The sequence below is a fragment of the Hyla sarda genome, unplaced genomic scaffold (genome assembly GCF_029499605.1).
Source record: "Hyla sarda isolate aHylSar1 unplaced genomic scaffold, aHylSar1.hap1 scaffold_1386, whole genome shotgun sequence".
Taxonomy (NCBI): Eukaryota; Metazoa; Chordata; class Amphibia; order Anura; family Hylidae; genus Hyla; species Hyla sarda.
The window spans coordinates 46,764-66,918 of NW_026608015.1; the positions used below are offsets into that span (position 1 = coordinate 46,764).

Consider the following 20,155-nt stretch of genomic DNA (forward strand, 5'->3'; position numbering starts at 1 on the left):
AGAAGCAGCAGAAGCAGCAGCAGCAGCACCACCTTTTGTTTTTTGGCTGCAGCAGCAAGGCCCACAGGGCTGGCTAGCTGGCTAGCCAGCAAGCAGGTAGCAATGAAAGTAGGAATCTTTCTTTTTAACCCTGTAAGGGGGTGGTGCACTGTACCCGAAGATACTGCCATATCGGGTCAATGCATAGGGCGACGGAAGCAAGCTTCGAAATCGGCCCCCGTTCTCAAAAATCCATTTAATATATGGTCCCCAGATAGGGGACGTATCAGATATTAAACTGATAAGAACAGATACTACACTTGATCTTAGCCAAAAGGCCGAGAAGCGATAACCGTGAAAGGGGCGGGCCCAACAAGGTCCCCTTCATGGGCACTATCACTGCTTGCTGTCAGGGAGGCTGCCAGACAATTTTCCATGCACACTCTGGGCTGGGGGGCAGTCAACCACCAGTACACACAGCAGAACCTAAACCCATACCATTATTGCTAAGCAGCAAGACAGGGGCCCATTGCACTCCCACGGGGCCTTTTTAAATGCAATCCATAACCCGGATTTGCCAGGAACCCTTCTTACTCCTCCTACTTGCATGTGACACTGGGCTTAGGATCTGCATAGGAAACACACACACAAGCACACACCTACCTTTGTTGCCTCCAGATGCCTCCTTGGCTGTCCCCAAACGGTATCAAACCAACACCCACGGGAAGCTGTAAGCATAGAGGACATGCCTGCACCCCATTGGACTTACCTGTGTGGGTTAAATCCGGGTTATTTGACAACCTATGGCGGTGATGGTTCTGCTCAGGCAGAGCAGTGCTGATGCTCCTCATAAAGCTGTCGCTGCTGTGAAGGTTCTAGGTGACATCACAAATCCCTATGGTTACATACACAACAAAGCTGGGTTGTTGTTGTTTACACTCTGCAAGGCCTGTGGAAGTGAGTGACATCATAGCACTGTAGTTCTGAGGGTTCTAGATGGATGCAACAATCTCCTGTTGCTTCTATGAAGGCCATAATAGACGACATCACCAAACAGCTCCATAGTCACATACACAGCAAAGGAGAGATGTTGTTTACACCTAGTGATGTCAGTGGTATTGAGTGACATCACAGCACAGTGCTAAGGCTCCTGGGCCTGGACACAGCAGCGGCTGCAATATCTCAACGGAGAATACGTTTATATATATGTGTGTGTGTGCGCGTATATATATATATATATATATATATATATATATATATATATATTTCTCCGCCGAAATCACTTTTAAACCCATTTCCACCTTTTTTTCCCTTCTCTTCCTCTTACTTTTTTTTCACGTTTTTTTACGTTTTTCTCCTTTTCGCCTCTTTTCTGGGCGTATTATTCTTCTTTTTCTTCTTTTTTTTCGTCTAATGCATACCCCATCAGTGCAGCAATGCTTATTCAATACCGCCAGCAGATGGAGACACTGGGGGATAATTTTCTAAGGATTTATACTGATTTTTCCTGTCTGAATTTGTCGCACAGAAAGTTGCAGGCCAAATATGTGTGACATTTCTGCGACTTTAGCTTCTAGAGCATTTTTACAACATTATACATAGGTGCTGAATACATAAAAAGCGACTGTTCAGCGACAGACAAGTCGCATCGGCTGAAAGTAGGCCAGAATGTCAGTCCATGTTGGAGCAGGTTTAGATACAGTCTAAAGTATAGATCTCAAAGTCTGTGCACAGAATTTAGCAAGGGCCTCGCACCTTCTGATGCATCAGGTAGGTGCACAATAGCATAGCCTAACCCTCTGTACTTTGGTCTATATTGATGCGGGACATAGACAGCCAGCTGATGACCAATCCATTAGTGCAATGGATGGCTGGAAGCATTTGTCTTTGCCTTTGCAATACCACAGAAGCAATGCATGGTCAATGTACAGCAATGACACACCTGTGTGAACAGCCAGGAGACCCCCCCCCCCCCCATGTTATGTTACATAGTTACATAGTTAGTACGGTCGAAAAAAGACATATGTCCATCAAGTTCAACCAGGGAATTAAGGGGTAGGGGTGTGGCGCGATATTGGGGAAGGGATGAGATTTTATATTTCTTCATAAGCATTAATCTTATTTTGTCAATTAGGAACATTCAGCACCCACCCGCTATCAAGGCAGCTGCCTATCATGTCATGCCCTACCTGCACAGGTGTGCTGGCTACTCAAATGATCCAATTAAGGAGGCCATTTAGTCAGCAGCAGCAGAAGTCCTGTGCCTGGACGCTCCAACAGCGGCCAGACACAAGCAGAAGCAGCAGAAGCAGCAGCAGCAGCACCACCTTTTGTTTTTTGGCTGCAGCAGCAAGGCCCACAGGGCTGGCTAGCTGGCTAGCCAGCAAGCAGGTAGCAATGAAAGTAGGAATCTTTCTTTTTAACCCTGTAAGGGGGTGGTGCACTGTACCCGAAGATACTGCCATATCGGGTCAATGCATAGGGCGACGGAAGCAAGCTTCGAAATCGGCCCCCGTTCTCAAAAATCCATTTAATATATGGTCCCCAGATAGGGGACGTATCAGATATTAAACTGATAAGAACAGATACTACACTTGATCTTAGCCAAAAGGCCGAGAAGCGATAACCGTGAAAGGGGCGGGCCCAACAAGGTCCCCTTCATGGGCACTATCACTGCTTGCTGTCAGGGAGGCTGCCAGACAATTTTCCATGCACACTCTGGGCTGGGGGGCAGTCAACCACCAGTACACACAGCAGAACCTAAACCCATACCATTATTGCTAAGCAGCAAGACAGGGGCCCATTGCACTCCCACGGGGCCTTTTTAAATGCAATCCATAACCCGGATTTGCCAGGAACCCTTCTTACTCCTCCTACTTGCATGTGACACTGGGCTTAGGATCTGCATAGGAAACACACACACAAGCACACACCTACCTTTGTTGCCTGCAGATGCCTCCTTGGCTGTCCCCAAACGGTATCAAACCAACACCCACGGGAAGCTGTAAGCATAGAGGACATGCCTGCACCCCATTGGACTTACCTGTGTGGGTTAAATCCGGGTTATTTGACAACCTATGGCGGTGATGGTTCTGCTCAGGCAGAGCAGTGCTGATGCTCCTCATAAAGCTGTCGCTGCTGTGAAGGTTCTAGGTGACATCACAAATCCCTATGGTTACATACACAACAAAGCTGGGTTGTTGTTGTTTACACTCTGCAAGGCCTGTGGAAGTGAGTGACATCATAGCACTGTAGTTCTGAGGGTTCTAGATGGATGCAACAATCTCCTGTTGCTTCTATGAAGGCCATAATAGACGACATCACCAAACAGCTCCATAGTCACATACACAGCAAAGGAGAGATGTTGTTTACACCTAGTGATGTCAGTGGTATTGAGTGACATCACAGCACAGTGCTAAGGCTCCTGGGCCTGGACACAGCAGCGGCTGCAATATCTCAACGGAGAATACGTTTATATATATGTGTGTGTGTGCGCGTATATATATATATATATATATATATATATATATATATATATATATTTCTCCGCCGAAATCACTTTTAAACCCATTTCCACCTTTTTTTCCCTTCTCTTCCTCTTACTTTTTTTTCACGTTTTTTTACGTTTTTCTCCTTTTCGCCTCTTTTCTGGGCGTATTATTCTTCTTTTTCTTCTTTTTTTTCGTCTAATGCATACCCCATCAGTGCAGCAATGCTTATTCAATACCGCCAGCAGATGGAGACACTGGGGGATAATTTTCTAAGGATTTATACTGATTTTTCCTGTCTGAATTTGTCGCACAGAAAGTTGCAGGCCAAATATGTGTGACATTTCTGCGACTTTAGCTTCTAGAGCATTTTTACAACATTATACATAGGTGCTGAATACATAAAAAGCGACTGTTCAGCGACAGACAAGTCGCATCGGCTGAAAGTAGGCCAGAATGTCAGTCCATGTTGGAGCAGGTTTAGATACAGTCTAAAGTATAGATCTCAAAGTCTGTGCACAGAATTTAGCAAGGGCCTCGCACCTTCTGATGCATCAGGTAGGTGCACAATAGCATAGCCTAACCCTCTGTACTTTGGTCTATATTGATGCGGGACATAGACAGCCAGCTGATGACCAATCCATTAGTGCAATGGATGGCTGGAAGCATTTGTCTTTGCCTTTGCAATACCACAGAAGCAATGCATGGTCAATGTACAGCAATGACACACCTGTGTGAACAGCCAGGAGACCCCCCCCCCCCCCCCCCATGTTATGTTACATAGTTACATAGTTAGTACGGTCGAAAAAAGACATATGTCCATCAAGTTCAACCAGGGAATTAAGGGGTAGGGGTGTGGCGCGATATTGGGGAAGGGATGAGATTTTATATTTCTTCATAAGCATTAATCTTATTTTGTCAATTAGGAACATTCAGCACCCACCCGCTATCAAGGCAGCTGCCTATCATGTCATGCCCTACCTGCACAGGTGTGCTGGCTACTCAAATGATCCAATTAAGGAGGCCATTTAGTCAGCAGCAGCAGAAGTCCTGTGCCTGGACGCTCCAACAGCGGCCAGACACAAGCAGAAGCAGCAGAAGCAGCAGCAGCAGCACCACCTTTTGTTTTTTGGCTGCAGCAGCAAGGCCCACAGGGCTGGCTAGCTGGCTAGCCAGCAAGCAGGTAGCAATGAAAGTAGGAATCTTTCTTTTTAACCCTGTAAGGGGGTGGTGCACTGTACCCGAAGATACTGCCATATCGGGTCAATGCATAGGGCGACGGAAGCAAGCTTCGAAATCGGCCCCCGTTCTCAAAAATCCATTTAATATATGGTCCCCAGATAGGGGACGTATCAGATATTAAACTGATAAGAACAGATACTACACTTGATCTTAGCCAAAAGGCCGAGAAGCGATAACCGTGAAAGGGGCGGGCCCAACAAGGTCCCCTTCATGGGCACTATCACTGCTTGCTGTCAGGGAGGCTGCCAGACAATTTTCCATGCACACTCTGGGCTGGGGGGCAGTCAACCACCAGTACACACAGCAGAACCTAAACCCATACCATTATTGCTAAGCAGCAAGACAGGGGCCCATTGCACTCCCACGGGGCCTTTTTAAATGCAATCCATAACCCGGATTTGCCAGGAACCCTTCTTACTCCTCCTACTTGCATGTGACACTGGGCTTAGGATCTGCATAGGAAACACACACACAAGCACACACCTACCTTTGTTGCCTGCAGATGCCTCCTTGGCTGTCCCCAAACGGTATCAAACCAACACCCACGGGAAGCTGTAAGCATAGAGGACATGCCTGCACCCCATTGGACTTACCTGTGTGGGTTAAATCCGGGTTATTTGACAACCTATGGCGGTGATGGTTCTGCTCAGGCAGAGCAGTGCTGATGCTCCTCATAAAGCTGTCGCTGCTGTGAAGGTTCTAGGTGACATCACAAATCCCTATGGTTACATACACAACAAAGCTGGGTTGTTGTTGTTTACACTCTGCAAGGCCTGTGGAAGTGAGTGACATCATAGCACTGTAGTTCTGAGGGTTCTAGATGGATGCAACAATCTCCTGTTGCTTCTATGAAGGCCATAATAGACGACATCACCAAACAGCTCCATAGTCACATACACAGCAAAGGAGAGATGTTGTTTACACCTAGTGATGTCAGTGGTATTGAGTGACATCACAGCACAGTGCTAAGGCTCCTGGGCCTGGACACAGCAGCGGCTGCAATATCTCAACGGAGAATACGTTTATATATATGTGTGTGTGTGCGCGTATATATATATATATATATATATATATATATATATATTTCTCCGCCGAAATCACTTTTAAACCCATTTCCACCTTTTTTTCCCTTCTCTTCCTCTTACTTTTTTTTCACGTTTTTTTACGTTTTTCTCCTTTTCGCCTCTTTTCTGGGCGTATTATTCTTCTTTTTCTTCTTTTTTTTCGTCTAATGCATACCCCATCAGTGCAGCAATGCTTATTCAATACCGCCAGCAGATGGAGACACTGGGGGATAATTTTCTAAGGATTTATACTGATTTTTCCTGTCTGAATTTGTCGCACAGAAAGTTGCAGGCCAAATATGTGTGACATTTCTGCGACTTTAGCTTCTAGAGCATTTTTACAACATTATACATAGGTGCTGAATACATAAAAAGCGACTGTTCAGCGACAGACAAGTCGCATCGGCTGAAAGTAGGCCAGAATGTCAGTCCATGTTGGAGCAGGTTTAGATACAGTCTAAAGTATAGATCTCAAAGTCTGTGCACAGAATTTAGCAAGGGCCTCGCACCTTCTGATGCATCAGGTAGGTGCACAATAGCATAGCCTAACCCTCTGTACTTTGGTCTATATTGATGCGGGACATAGACAGCAGGCTGATGACCAATCCATTAGTGCAATGGATGGCTGGAAGCATTTGTCTTTGCCTTTGCAATACCACAGAAGCAATGCATGGTCAATGTACAGCAATGACACACCTGTGTGAACAGCCAGGAGACCCCCCCCCCCCCCATGTTATGTTACATAGTTACATAGTTAGTACGGTCGAAAAAAGACATATGTCCATCAAGTTCAACCAGGGAATTAAGGGGTAGGGGTGTGGCGCGATATTGGGGAAGGGATGAGATTTTATATTTCTTCATAAGCATTAATCTTATTTTGTCAATTAGGAACATTCAGCACCCACCCGCTATCAAGGCAGCTGCCTATCATGTCATGCCCTACCTGCACAGGTGTGCTGGCTACTCAAATGATCCAATTAAGGAGGCCATTTAGTCAGCAGCAGCAGAAGTCCTGTGCCTGGACGCTCCAACAGCGGCCAGACACAAGCAGAAGCAGCAGAAGCAGCAGCAGCAGCACCACCACCTTTTGTTTTTTGGCTGCAGCAGCAAGGCCCACAGGGCTGGCTAGCTGGCTAGCCAGCAAGCAGGTAGCAATGAAAGTAGGAATCTTTCTTTTTAACCCTGTAAGGGGGTGGTGCACTGTACCCGAAGATACTGCCATATCGGGTCAATGCATAGGGCGACGGAAGCAAGCTTCGAAATCGGCCCCCGTTCTCAAAAATCCATTTAATATATGGTCCCCAGATAGGGGACGTATCAGATATTAAACTGATAAGAACAGATACTACACTTGATCTTAGCCAAAAGGCCGAGAAGCGATAACCGTGAAAGGGGCGGGCCCAACAAGGTCCCCTTCATGGGCACTATCACTGCTTGCTGTCAGGGAGGCTGCCAGACAATTTTCCATGCACACTCTGGGCTGGGGGGCAGTCAACCACCAGTACACACAGCAGAACCTAAACCCATACCATTATTGCTAAGCAGCAAGACAGGGGCCCATTGCACTCCCACGGGGCCTTTTTAAATGCAATCCATAACCCGGATTTGCCAGGAACCCTTCTTACTCCTCCTACTTGCATGTGACACTGGGCTTAGGATCTGCATAGGAAACACACACACAAGCACACACCTACCTTTGTTGCCTGCAGATGCCTCCTTGGCTGTCCCCAAACGGTATCAAACCAACACCCACGGGAAGCTGTAAGCATAGAGGACATGCCTGCACCCCATTGGACTTACCTGTGTGGGTTAAATCCGGGTTATTTGACAACCTATGGCGGTGATGGTTCTGCTCAGGCAGAGCAGTGCTGATGCTCCTCATAAAGCTGTCGCTGCTGTGAAGGTTCTAGGTGACATCACAAATCCCTATGGTTACATACACAACAAAGCTGGGTTGTTGTTGTTTACACTCTGCAAGGCCTGTGGAAGTCAGTGACATCATAGCACTGTAGTTCTGAGGGTTCTAGATGGATGCAACAATCTCCTGTTGCTTCTATGAAGGCCATAATAGACGACATCACCAAACAGCTCCATAGTCACATACACAGCAAAGGAGAGATGTTGTTTACACCTAGTGATGTCAGTGGTATTGAGTGACATCACAGCACAGTGCTAAGGCTCCTGGGCCTGGACACAGCAGCGGCTGCAATATCTCAACGGAGAATACGTTTATATATATGTGTGTGTGTGCGCGTATATATATATATATATATATATATATATATATATATATTTCTCCGCCGAAATCACTTTTAAACCCATTTCCACCTTTTTTTCCCTTCTCTTCCTCTTACTTTTTTTTCACGTTTTTTTACGTTTTTCTCCTTTTCGCCTCTTTTCTGGGCGTATTATTCTTCTTTTTCTTCTTTTTTTTCGTCTAATGCATACCCCATCAGTGCAGCAATGCTTATTCAATACCGCCAGCAGATGGAGACACTGGGGGATAATTTTCTAAGGATTTATACTGATTTTTCCTGTCTGAATTTGTCGCACAGAAAGTTGCAGGCCAAATATGTGTGACATTTCTGCGACTTTAGCTTCTAGAGCATTTTTACAACATTATACATAGGTGCTGAATACATAAAAAGCGACTGTTCAGCGACAGACAAGTCGCATCGGCTGAAAGTAGGCCAGAATGTCAGTCCATGTTGGAGCAGGTTTAGATACAGTCTAAAGTATAGATCTCAAAGTCTGTGCACAGAATTTAGCAAGGGCCTCGCACCTTCTGATGCATCAGGTAGGTGCACAATAGCATAGCCTAACCCTCTGTACTTTGGTCTATATTGATGCGGGACATAGACAGCCAGCTGATGACCAATCCATTAGTGCAATGGATGGCTGGAAGCATTTGTCTTTGCCTTTGCAATACCACAGAAGCAATGCATGGTCAATGTACAGCAATGACACACCTGTGTGAACAGCCAGGAGACCCCCCCCCCCCCCCCCCCATGTTATGTTACATAGTTACATAGTTAGTACGGTCGAAAAAAGACATATGTCCATCAAGTTCAACCAGGGAATTAAGGGGTAGGGGTGTGGCGCGATATTGGGGAAGGGATGAGATTTTATATTTCTTCATAAGCATTAATCTTATTTTGTCAATTAGGAACATTCAGCACCCACCCGCTATCAAGGCAGCTGCCTATCATGTCATGCCCTACCTGCACAGGTGTGCTGGCTACTCAAATGATCCAATTAAGGAGGCCATTTAGTCAGCAGCAGCAGAAGTCCTGTGCCTGGACGCTCCAACAGCGGCCAGACACAAGCAGAAGCAGCAGAAGCAGCAGCAGCAGCACCACCTTTTGTTTTTTGGCTGCAGCAGCAAGGCCCACAGGGCTGGCTAGCTGGCTAGCCAGCAAGCAGGTAGCAATGAAAGTAGGAATCTTTCTTTTTAACCCTGTAAGGGGGTGGTGCACTGTACCCGAAGATACTGCCATATCGGGTCAATGCATAGGGCGACGGAAGCAAGCTTCGAAATCGGCCCCCGTTCTCAAAAATCCATTTAATATATGGTCCCCAGATAGGGGACGTATCAGATATTAAACTGATAAGAACAGATACTACACTTGATCTTAGCCAAAAGGCCGAGAAGCGATAACCGTGAAAGGGGCGGGCCCAACAAGGTCCCCTTCATGGGCACTATCACTGCTTGCTGTCAGGGAGGCTGCCAGACAATTTTCCATGCACACTCTGGGCTGGGGGGCAGTCAACCACCAGTACACACAGCAGAACCTAAACCCATACCATTATTGCTAAGCAGCAAGACAGGGGCCCATTGCACTCCCACGGGGCCTTTTTAAATGCAATCCATAACCCGGATTTGCCAGGAACCCTTCTTACTCCTCCTACTTGCATGTGACACTGGGCTTAGGATCTGCATAGGAAACACACACACAAGCACACACCTACCTTTGTTGCCTGCAGATGCCTCCTTGGCTGTCCCCAAACGGTATCAAACCAACACCCACGGGAAGCTGTAAGCATAGAGGACATGCCTGCACCCCATTGGACTTACCTGTGTGGGTTAAATCCGGGTTATTTGACAACCTATGGCGGTGATGGTTCTGCTCAGGCAGAGCAGTGCTGATGCTCCTCATAAAGCTGTCGCTGCTGTGAAGGTTCTAGGTGACATCACAAATCCCTATGGTTACATACACAACAAAGCTGGGTTGTTGTTGTTTACACTCTGCAAGGCCTGTGGAAGTGAGTGACATCATAGCACTGTAGTTCTGAGGGTTCTAGATGGATGCAACAATCTCCTGTTGCTTCTATGAAGGCCATAATAGACGACATCACCAAACAGCTCCATAGTCACATACACAGCAAAGGAGAGATGTTGTTTACACCTAGTGATGTCAGTGGTATTGAGTGACATCACAGCACAGTGCTAAGGCTCCTGGGCCTGGACACAGCAGCGGCTGCAATATCTCAACGGAGAATACGTTTATATATATGTGTGTGTGTGCGCGTATATATATATATATATATATATATATATATATATATATATATATTTCTCCGCCGAAATCACTTTTAAACCCATTTCCACCTTTTTTTCCCTTCTCTTCCTCTTACTTTTTTTTCACGTTTTTTTACGTTTTTCTCCTTTTCGCCTCTTTTCTGGGCGTATTATTCTTCTTTTTCTTCTTTTTTTTCGTCTAATGCATACCCCATCAGTGCAGCAATGCTTATTCAATACCGCCAGCAGATGGAGACACTGGGGGATAATTTTCTAAGGATTTATACTGATTTTTCCTGTCTGAATTTGTCGCACAGAAAGTTGCAGGCCAAATATGTGTGACATTTCTGCGACTTTAGCTTCTAGAGCATTTTTACAACATTATACATAGGTGCTGAATACATAAAAAGCGACTGTTCAGCGACAGACAAGTCGCATCGGCTGAAAGTAGGCCAGAATGTCAGTCCATGTTGGAGCAGGTTTAGATACAGTCTAAAGTATAGATCTCAAAGTCTGTGCACAGAATTTAGCAAGGGCCTCGCACCTTCTGATGCATCAGGTAGGTGCACAATAGCATAGCCTAACCCTCTGTACTTTGGTCTATATTGATGCGGGACATAGACAGCCAGCTGATGACCAATCCATTAGTGCAATGGATGGCTGGAAGCATTTGTCTTTGCCTTTGCAATACCACAGAAGCAATGCATGGTCAATGTACAGCAATGACACACCTGTGTGAACAGCCAGGAGACCCCCCCCCCCCCCCCCCCATGTTATGTTACATAGTTACATAGTTAGTACGGTCGAAAAAAGACATATGTCCATCAAGTTCAACCAGGGAATTAAGGGGTAGGGGTGTGGCGCGATATTGGGGAAGGGATGAGATTTTATATTTCTTCATAAGCATTAATCTTATTTTGTCAATTAGGAACATTCAGCACCCACCCGCTATCAAGGCAGCTGCCTATCATGTCATGCCCTACCTGCACAGGTGTGCTGGCTACTCAAATGATCCAATTAAGGAGGCCATTTAGTCAGCAGCAGCAGAAGTCCTGTGCCTGGACGCTCCAACAGCGGCCAGACACAAGCAGAAGCAGCAGAAGCAGCAGCAGCAGCACCACCTTTTGTTTTTTGGCTGCAGCAGCAAGGCCCACAGGGCTGGCTAGCTGGCTAGCCAGCAAGCAGGTAGCAATGAAAGTAGGAATCTTTCTTTTTAACCCTGTAAGGGGGTGGTGCACTGTACCCGAAGATACTGCCATATCGGGTCAATGCATAGGGCGACGGAAGCAAGCTTCGAAATCGGCCCCCGTTCTCAAAAATCCATTTAATATATGGTCCCCAGATAGGGGACGTATCAGATATTAAACTGATAAGAACAGATACTACACTTGATCTTAGCCAAAAGGCCGAGAAGCGATAACCGTGAAAGGGGCGGGCCCAACAAGGTCCCCTTCATGGGCACTATCACTGCTTGCTGTCAGGGAGGCTGCCAGACAATTTTCCATGCACACTCTGGGCTGGGGGGCAGTCAACCACCAGTACACACAGCAGAACCTAAACCCATACCATTATTGCTAAGCAGCAAGACAGGGGCCCATTGCACTCCCACGGGGCCTTTTTAAATGCAATCCATAACCCGGATTTGCCAGGAACCCTTCTTACTCCTCCTACTTGCATGTGACACTGGGCTTAGGATCTGCATAGGAAACACACACACAAGCACACACCTACCTTTGTTGCCTGCAGATGCCTCCTTGGCTGTCCCCAAACGGTATCAAACCAACACCCACGGGAAGCTGTAAGCATAGAGGACATGCCTGCACCCCATTGGACTTACCTGTGTGGGTTAAATCCGGGTTATTTGACAACCTATGGCGGTGATGGTTCTGCTCAGGCAGAGCAGTGCTGATGCTCCTCATAAAGCTGTCGCTGCTGTGAAGGTTCTAGGTGACATCACAAATCCCTATGGTTACATACACAACAAAGCTGGGTTGTTGTTGTTTACACTCTGCAAGGCCTGTGGAAGTGAGTGACATCATAGCACTGTAGTTCTGAGGGTTCTAGATGGATGCAACAATCTCCTGTTGCTTCTATGAAGGCCATAATAGACGACATCACCAAACAGCTCCATAGTCACATACACAGCAAAGGAGAGATGTTGTTTACACCTAGTGATGTCAGTGGTATTGAGTGACATCACAGCACAGTGCTAAGGCTCCTGGGCCTGGACACAGCAGCGGCTGCAATATCTCAACGGAGAATACGTTTATATATATGTGTGTGTGTGCGCGTATATATATATATATATATATATATATATATATATATATTTCTCCGCCGAAATCACTTTTAAACCCATTTCCACCTTTTTTTCCCTTCTCTTCCTCTTACTTTTTTTTCACGTTTTTTTACGTTTTTCTCCTTTTCGCCTCTTTTCTGGGCGTATTATTCTTCTTTTTCTTCTTTTTTTTCGTCTAATGCATACCCCATCAGTGCAGCAATGCTTATTCAATACCGCCAGCAGATGGAGACACTGGGGGATAATTTTCTAAGGATTTATACTGATTTTTCCTGTCTGAATTTGTCGCACAGAAAGTTGCAGGCCAAATATGTGTGACATTTCTGCGACTTTAGCTTCTAGAGCATTTTTACAACATTATACATAGGTGCTGAATACATAAAAAGCGACTGTTCAGCGACAGACAAGTCGCATCGGCTGAAAGTAGGCCAGAATGTCAGTCCATGTTGGAGCAGGTTTAGATACAGTCTAAAGTATAGATCTCAAAGTCTGTGCACAGAATTTAGCAAGGGCCTCGCACCTTCTGATGCATCAGGTAGGTGCACAATAGCATAGCCTAACCCTCTGTACTTTGGTCTATATTGATGCGGGACATAGACAGCCAGCTGATGACCAATCCATTAGTGCAATGGATGGCTGGAAGCATTTGTCTTTGCCTTTGCAATACCACAGAAGCAATGCATGGTCAATGTACAGCAATGACACACCTGTGTGAACAGCCAGGAGACCCCCCCCCCCCCCATGTTATGTTACATAGTTACATAGTTAGTACGGTCGAAAAAAGACATATGTCCATCAAGTTCAACCAGGGAATTAAGGGGTAGGGGTGTGGCGCGATATTGGGGAAGGGATGAGATTTTATATTTCTTCATAAGCATTAATCTTATTTTGTCAATTAGGAACATTCAGCACCCACCCGCTATCAAGGCAGCTGCCTATCATGTCATGCCCTACCTGCACAGGTGTGCTGGCTACTCAAATGATCCAATTAAGGAGGCCATTTAGTCAGCAGCAGCAGAAGTCCTGTGCCTGGACGCTCCAACAGCGGCCAGACACAAGCAGAAGCAGCAGAAGCAGCAGCAGCAGCACCACCTTTTGTTTTTTGGCTGCAGCAGCAAGGCCCACAGGGCTGGCTAGCTGGCTAGCCAGCAAGCAGGTAGCAATGAAAGTAGGAATCTTTCTTTTTAACCCTGTAAGGGGGTGGTGCACTGTACCCGAAGATACTGCCATATCGGGTCAATGCATAGGGCGACGGAAGCAAGCTTCGAAATCGGCCCCCGTTCTCAAAAATCCATTTAATATATGGTCCCCAGATAGGGGACGTATCAGATATTAAACTGATAAGAACAGATACTACACTTGATCTTAGCCAAAAGGCCGAGAAGCGATAACCGTGAAAGGGGCGGGCCCAACAAGGTCCCCTTCATGGGCACTATCACTGCTTGCTGTCAGGGAGGCTGCCAGACAATTTTCCATGCACACTCTGGGCTGGGGGGCAGTCAACCACCAGTACACACAGCAGAACCTAAACCCATACCATTATTGCTAAGCAGCAAGACAGGGGCCCATTGCACTCCCACGGGGCCTTTTTAAATGCAATCCATAACCCGGATTTGCCAGGAACCCTTCTTACTCCTCCTACTTGCATGTGACACTGGGCTTAGGATCTGCATAGGAAACACACACACAAGCACACACCTACCTTTGTTGCCTGCAGATGCCTCCTTGGCTGTCCCCAAACGGTATCAAACCAACACCCACGGGAAGCTGTAAGCATAGAGGACATGCCTGCACCCCATTGGACTTACCTGTGTGGGTTAAATCCGGGTTATTTGACAACCTATGGCGGTGATGGTTCTGCTCAGGCAGAGCAGTGCTGATGCTCCTCATAAAGCTGTCGCTGCTGTGAAGGTTCTAGGTGACATCACAAATCCCTATGGTTACATACACAACAAAGCTGGGTTGTTGTTGTTTACACTCTGCAAGGCCTGTGGAAGTGAGTGACATCATAGCACTGTAGTTCTGAGGGTTCTAGATGGATGCAACAATCTCCTGTTGCTTCTATGAAGGCCATAATAGACGACATCACCAAACAGCTCCATAGTCACATACACAGCAAAGGAGAGATGTTGTTTACACCTAGTGATGTCAGTGGTATTGAGTGACATCACAGCACAGTGCTAAGGCTCCTGGGCCTGGACACAGCAGCGGCTGCAATATCTCAACGGAGAATACGTTTATATATATGTGTGTGTGTGCGCGTATATATATATATATATATATATATATATATATATATATATTTCTCCGCCGAAATCACTTTTAAACCCATTTCCACCTTTTTTTCCCTTCTCTTCCTCTTACTTTTTTTTCACGTTTTTTTACGTTTTTCTCCTTTTCGCCTCTTTTCTGGGCGTATTATTCTTCTTTTTCTTCTTTTTTTTCGTCTAATGCATACCCCATCAGTGCAGCAATGCTTATTCAATACCGCCAGCAGATGGAGACACTGGGGGATAATTTTCTAAGGATTTATACTGATTTTTCCTGTCTGAATTTGTCGCACAGAAAGTTGCAGGCCAAATATGTGTGACATTTCTGCGACTTTAGCTTCTAGAGCATTTTTACAACATTATACATAGGTGCTGAATACATAAAAAGCGACTGTTCAGCGACAGACAAGTCGCATCGGCTGAAAGTAGGCCAGAATGTCAGTCCATGTTGGAGCAGGTTTAGATACAGTCTAAAGTATAGATCTCAAAGTCTGTGCACAGAATTTAGCAAGGGCCTCGCACCTTCTGATGCATCAGGTAGGTGCACAATAGCATAGCCTAACCCTCTGTACTTTGGTCTATATTGATGCGGGACATAGACAGCCAGCTGATGACCAATCCATTAGTGCAATGGATGGCTGGAAGCATTTGTCTTTGCCTTTGCAATACCACAGAAGCAATGCATGGTCAATGTACAGCAATGACACACCTGTGTGAACAGCCAGGAGACCCCCCCCCCCCCCCCCCCATGTTATGTTACATAGTTACATAGTTAGTACGGTCGAAAAAAGACATATGTCCATCAAGTTCAACCAGGGAATTAAGGGGTAGGGGTGTGGCGCGATATTGGGGAAGGGATGAGATTTTATATTTCTTCATAAGCATTAATCTTATTTTGTCAATTAGGAACATTCAGCACCCACCCGCTATCAAGGCAGCTGCCTATCATGTCATGCCCTACCTGCACAGGTGTGCTGGCTACTCAAATGATCCAATTAAGGAGGCCATTTAGTCAGCAGCAGCAGAAGTCCTGTGCCTGGACGCTCCAACAGCGGCCAGACACAAGCAGAAGCAGCAGCAGCAGCACCACCTTTTGTTTTTTGGCTGCAGCAGCAAGGCCCACAGGGCTGGCTAGCTGGCTAGCCAGCAAGCAGGTAGCAATGAAAGTAGGAATCTTTCTTTTTAACCCTGTAAGGGGGTGGTGCACTGTACCCGAAGATACTGCCATATCGGGTCAATGCATAGGGCGACGGAAGCAAGCTTCGAAATCGGCCCCCGTTCTCAAAAATCCATTTAATATATGGTCCCCAGATAGGGGACGTATCAGATATTAAACTGATAAGAACAGATACTACACTTGATCTTAGCCAAAAGGCCGAGAAGCGATAACCGTGAAAGGGGCGGGCCCAACAAGGTCCCCTTCATGGGCACTATCACTGCTTGCTGTCAGGGAGGCTGCCAGACAATTTTCCATGCACACTCTGGGCTGGGGGGCAGTCAACCACCAGTACACACAGCAGAACCTAAACCCATACCATTATTGCTAAGCAGCAAGACAGGGGCCCATTGCACTCCCACGGGGCCTTTTTAAATGCAATCCATAACCCGGATTTGCCAGGAACCCTTCTTACTCCTCCTACTTGCATGTGACACTGGGCTTAGGATCTGCATAGGAAACACACACACAAGCACACACCTACCTTTGTTGCCTGCAGATGCCTCCTTGGCTGTCCCCAAACGGTATCAAACCAACACCCACGGGAAGCTGTAAGCATAGAGGACATGCCTGCACCCCATTGGACTTACCTGTGTGGGTTAAATCCGGGTTATTTGACAACCTATGGCGGTGATGGTTCTGCTCAGGCAGAGCAGTGCTGATGCTCCTCATAAAGCTGTCGCTGCTGTGAAGGTTCTAGGTGACATCACAAATCCCTATGGTTACATACACAACAAAGCTGGGTTGTTGTTGTTTACACTCTGCAAGGCCTGTGGAAGTGAGTGACATCATAGCACTGTAGTTCTGAGGGTTCTAGATGGATGCAACAATCTCCTGTTGCTTCTATGAAGGCCATAATAGACGACATCACCAAACAGCTCCATAGTCACATACACAGCAAAGGAGAGATGTTGTTTACACCTAGTGATGTCAGTGGTATTGAGTGACATCACAGCACAGTGCTAAGGCTCCTGGGCCTGGACACAGCAGCGGCTGCAATATCTCAACGGAGAATACGTTTATATATATGTGTGTGTGTGCGCGTATATATATATATATATATATATATATATATATATATATATATATTTCTCCGCCGAAATCACTTTTAAACCCATTTCCACCTTTTTTTCCCTTCTCTTCCTCTTACTTTTTTTTCACGTTTTTTTACGTTTTTCTCCTTTTCGCCTCTTTTCTGGGCGTATTATTCTTCTTTTTCTTCTTTTTTTTCGTCTAATGCATACCCCATCAGTGCAGCAATGCTTATTCAATACCGCCAGCAGATGGAGACACTGGGGGATAATTTTCTAAGGATTTATACTGATTTTTCCTGTCTGAATTTGTCGCACAGAAAGTTGCAGGCCAAATATGTGTGACATTTCTGCGACTTTAGCTTCTAGAGCATTTTTACAACATTATACATAGGTGCTGAATACATAAAAAGCGACTGTTCAGCGACAGACAAGTCGCATCGGCTGAAAGTAGGCCAGAATGTCAGTCCATGTTGGAGCAGGTTTAGATACAGTCTAAAGTATAGATCTCAAAGTCTGTGCACAGAATTTAGCAAGGGCCTCGCACCTTCTGATGCATCAGGTAGGTGCACAATAGCATAGCCTAACCCTCTGTACTTTGGTCTATATTGATGCGGGACATAGACAGCCAGCTGATGACCAATCCATTAGTGCAATGGATGGCTGGAAGCATTTGTCTTTGCCTTTGCAATACCACAGAAGCAATGCATGGTCAATGTACAGCAATGACACACCTGTGTGAACAGCCAGGAGACCCCCCCCCCCCCCCCATGTTATGTTACATAGTTACATAGTTAGTACGGTCGAAAAAAGACATATGTCCATCAAGTTCAACCAGGGAATTAAGGGGTAGGGGTGTGGCGCGATATTGGGGAAGGGATGAGATTTTATATTTCTTCATAAGCATTAATCTTATTTTGTCAATTAGGAACATTCAGCACCCACCCGCTATCAAGGCAGCTGCCTATCATGTCATGCCCTACCTGCACAGGTGTGCTGGCTACTCAAATGATCCAATTAAGGAGGCCATTTAGTCAGCAGCAGCAGAAGTCCTGTGCCTGGACGCTCCAACAGCGGCCAGACACAAGCAGAAGCAGCAGAAGCAGCAGCAGCAGCACCACCTTTTGTTTTTTGGCTGCAGCAGCAAGGCCCACAGGGCTGGCTAGCTGGCTAGCCAGCAAGCAGGTAGCAATGAAAGTAGGAATCTTTCTTTTTAACCCTGTAAGGGGGTGGTGCACTGTACCCGAAGATACTGCCATATCGGGTCAATGCATAGGGCGACGGAAGCAAGCTTCGAAATCGGCCCCCGTTCTCAAAAATCCATTTAATATATGGTCCCCAGATAGGGGACGTATCAGATATTAAACTGATAAGAACAGATACTACACTTGATCTTAGCCAAAAGGCCGAGAAGCGATAACCGTGAAAGGGGCGGGCCCAACAAGGTCCCCTTCATGGGCACTATCACTGCTTGCTGTCAGGGAGGCTGCCAGACAATTTTCCATGCACACTCTGGGCTGGGGGGCAGTCAACCACCAGTACACACAGCAGAACCTAAACCCATACCATTATTGCTAAGCAGCAAGACAGGGGCCCATTGCACTCCCACGGGGCCTTTTTAAATGCAATCCATAACCCGGATTTGCCAGGAACCCTTCTTACTCCTCCTACTTGCATGTGACACTGGGCTTAGGATCTGCATAGGAAACACACACACAAGCACACACCTACCTTTGTTGCCTGCAGATGCCTCCTTGGCTGTCCCCAAACGGTATCAAACCAACACCCACGGGAAGCTGTAAGCATAGAGGACATGCCTGCACCCCATTGGACTTACCTGTGTGGGTTAAATCCGGGTTATTTGACAACCTATGGCGGTGATGGTTCTGCTCAGGCAGAGCAGTGCTGATGCTCCTCATAAAGCTGTCGCTGCTGTGAAGGTTCTAGGTGACATCACAAATCCCTATGGTTACATACACAACAAAGCTGGGTTGTTGTTGTTTACACTCTGCAAGGCCTGTGGAAGTGAGTGACATCATAGCACTGTAGTTCTGAGGGTTCTAGATGGATGCAACAATCTCCTGTTGCTTCTATGAAGGCCATAATAGACGACATCACCAAACAGCTCCATAGTCACATACACAGCAAAGGAGAGATGTTGTTTACACCTAGTGATGTCAGTGGTATTGAGTGACATCACAGCACAGTGCTAAGGCTCCTGGGCCTGGACACAGCAGCGGCTGCAATATCTCAACGGAGAATACGTTTATATATATGTGTGTGTGTGCGCGTATATATATATATATATATATATATATATATATATATATATATTTCTCCGCCGAAATCACTTTTAAACCCATTTCCACCTTTTTTTCCCTTCTCTTCCTCTTACTTTTTTTTTCACGTTTTTTTACGTTTTTCTCCTTTTCGCCTCTTTTCTGGGCGTATTATTCTTCTTTTTCTTCTTTTTTTTCGTCTAATGCATACCCCATCAGTGCAGCAATGCTTATTCAATACCGCCAGCAGATGGAGACACTGGGGGATAATTTTCTAAGGATTTATACTGATTTTTCCTGTCTGAATTTGTCGCACAGAAAGTTGCAGGCCAAATATGTGTGACATTTCTGCGACTTTAGCTTCTAGAGCATTTTTACAACATTATACATAGGTGCTGAATACATAAAAAGCGACTGTTCAGCGACAGACAAGTCGCATCGGCTGAAAGTAGGCCAGAATGTCAGTCCATGTTGGAGCAGGTTTAGATACAGTCTAAAGTATAGATCTCAAAGTCTGTGCACAGAATTTAGCAAGGGCCTCGCACCTTCTGATGCATCAGGTAGGTGCACAATAGCATAGCCTAACCCTCTGTACTTTGGTCTATATTGATGCGGGACATAGACAGCCAGCTGATGACCAATCCATTAGTGCAATGGATGGCTGGAAGCATTTGTCTTTGCCTTTGCAATACCACAGAAGCAATGCATGGTCAATGTACAGCAATGACACACCTGTGTGAACAGCCAGGAGACCCCCCCCCCCCCCCC

General features: G+C 46.1%; 9 non-coding genes across 9 annotated transcripts; all 9 read right to left on the reverse strand.

Annotated features, from left to right (window-relative positions):
• Positions 1 to 138: 138 nt before the first annotated feature.
• On the reverse strand, positions 139 to 329 carry LOC130306654 (U2 spliceosomal RNA). The gene has a single exon (XR_008855983.1). It is a non-coding gene; the product is annotated as a U2 spliceosomal RNA (small nuclear RNA).
• A 2,083-nt stretch (positions 330 to 2,412) lies between these two features.
• Positions 2,413 to 2,603, reverse strand: LOC130306655 (U2 spliceosomal RNA). Its single transcript, XR_008855984.1, has one exon. It is a non-coding gene; the product is annotated as a U2 spliceosomal RNA (small nuclear RNA).
• A 2,089-nt stretch (positions 2,604 to 4,692) lies between these two features.
• On the reverse strand, positions 4,693 to 4,883 carry LOC130306656 (U2 spliceosomal RNA). Its single transcript, XR_008855985.1, has one exon. It is a non-coding gene; the product is annotated as a U2 spliceosomal RNA (small nuclear RNA).
• A 2,080-nt stretch (positions 4,884 to 6,963) lies between these two features.
• LOC130306657 (U2 spliceosomal RNA) lies at positions 6,964 to 7,154 on the reverse strand. Its single transcript, XR_008855986.1, has one exon. It is a non-coding gene; the product is annotated as a U2 spliceosomal RNA (small nuclear RNA).
• A 2,084-nt stretch (positions 7,155 to 9,238) lies between these two features.
• Positions 9,239 to 9,429, reverse strand: LOC130306658 (U2 spliceosomal RNA). The gene has a single exon (XR_008855987.1). It is a non-coding gene; the product is annotated as a U2 spliceosomal RNA (small nuclear RNA).
• Positions 9,430 to 11,519: 2,090 nt separating this feature from the next.
• LOC130306660 (U2 spliceosomal RNA) lies at positions 11,520 to 11,710 on the reverse strand. The gene has a single exon (XR_008855989.1). It is a non-coding gene; the product is annotated as a U2 spliceosomal RNA (small nuclear RNA).
• A 2,079-nt stretch (positions 11,711 to 13,789) lies between these two features.
• LOC130306661 (U2 spliceosomal RNA) lies at positions 13,790 to 13,980 on the reverse strand. Its single transcript, XR_008855990.1, has one exon. It is a non-coding gene; the product is annotated as a U2 spliceosomal RNA (small nuclear RNA).
• Positions 13,981 to 16,057: 2,077 nt separating this feature from the next.
• On the reverse strand, positions 16,058 to 16,248 carry LOC130306662 (U2 spliceosomal RNA). The gene has a single exon (XR_008855991.1). It is a non-coding gene; the product is annotated as a U2 spliceosomal RNA (small nuclear RNA).
• A 2,087-nt stretch (positions 16,249 to 18,335) lies between these two features.
• LOC130306663 (U2 spliceosomal RNA) lies at positions 18,336 to 18,526 on the reverse strand. The gene has a single exon (XR_008855992.1). It is a non-coding gene; the product is annotated as a U2 spliceosomal RNA (small nuclear RNA).
• Positions 18,527 to 20,155: the final 1,629 nt, after the last annotated feature.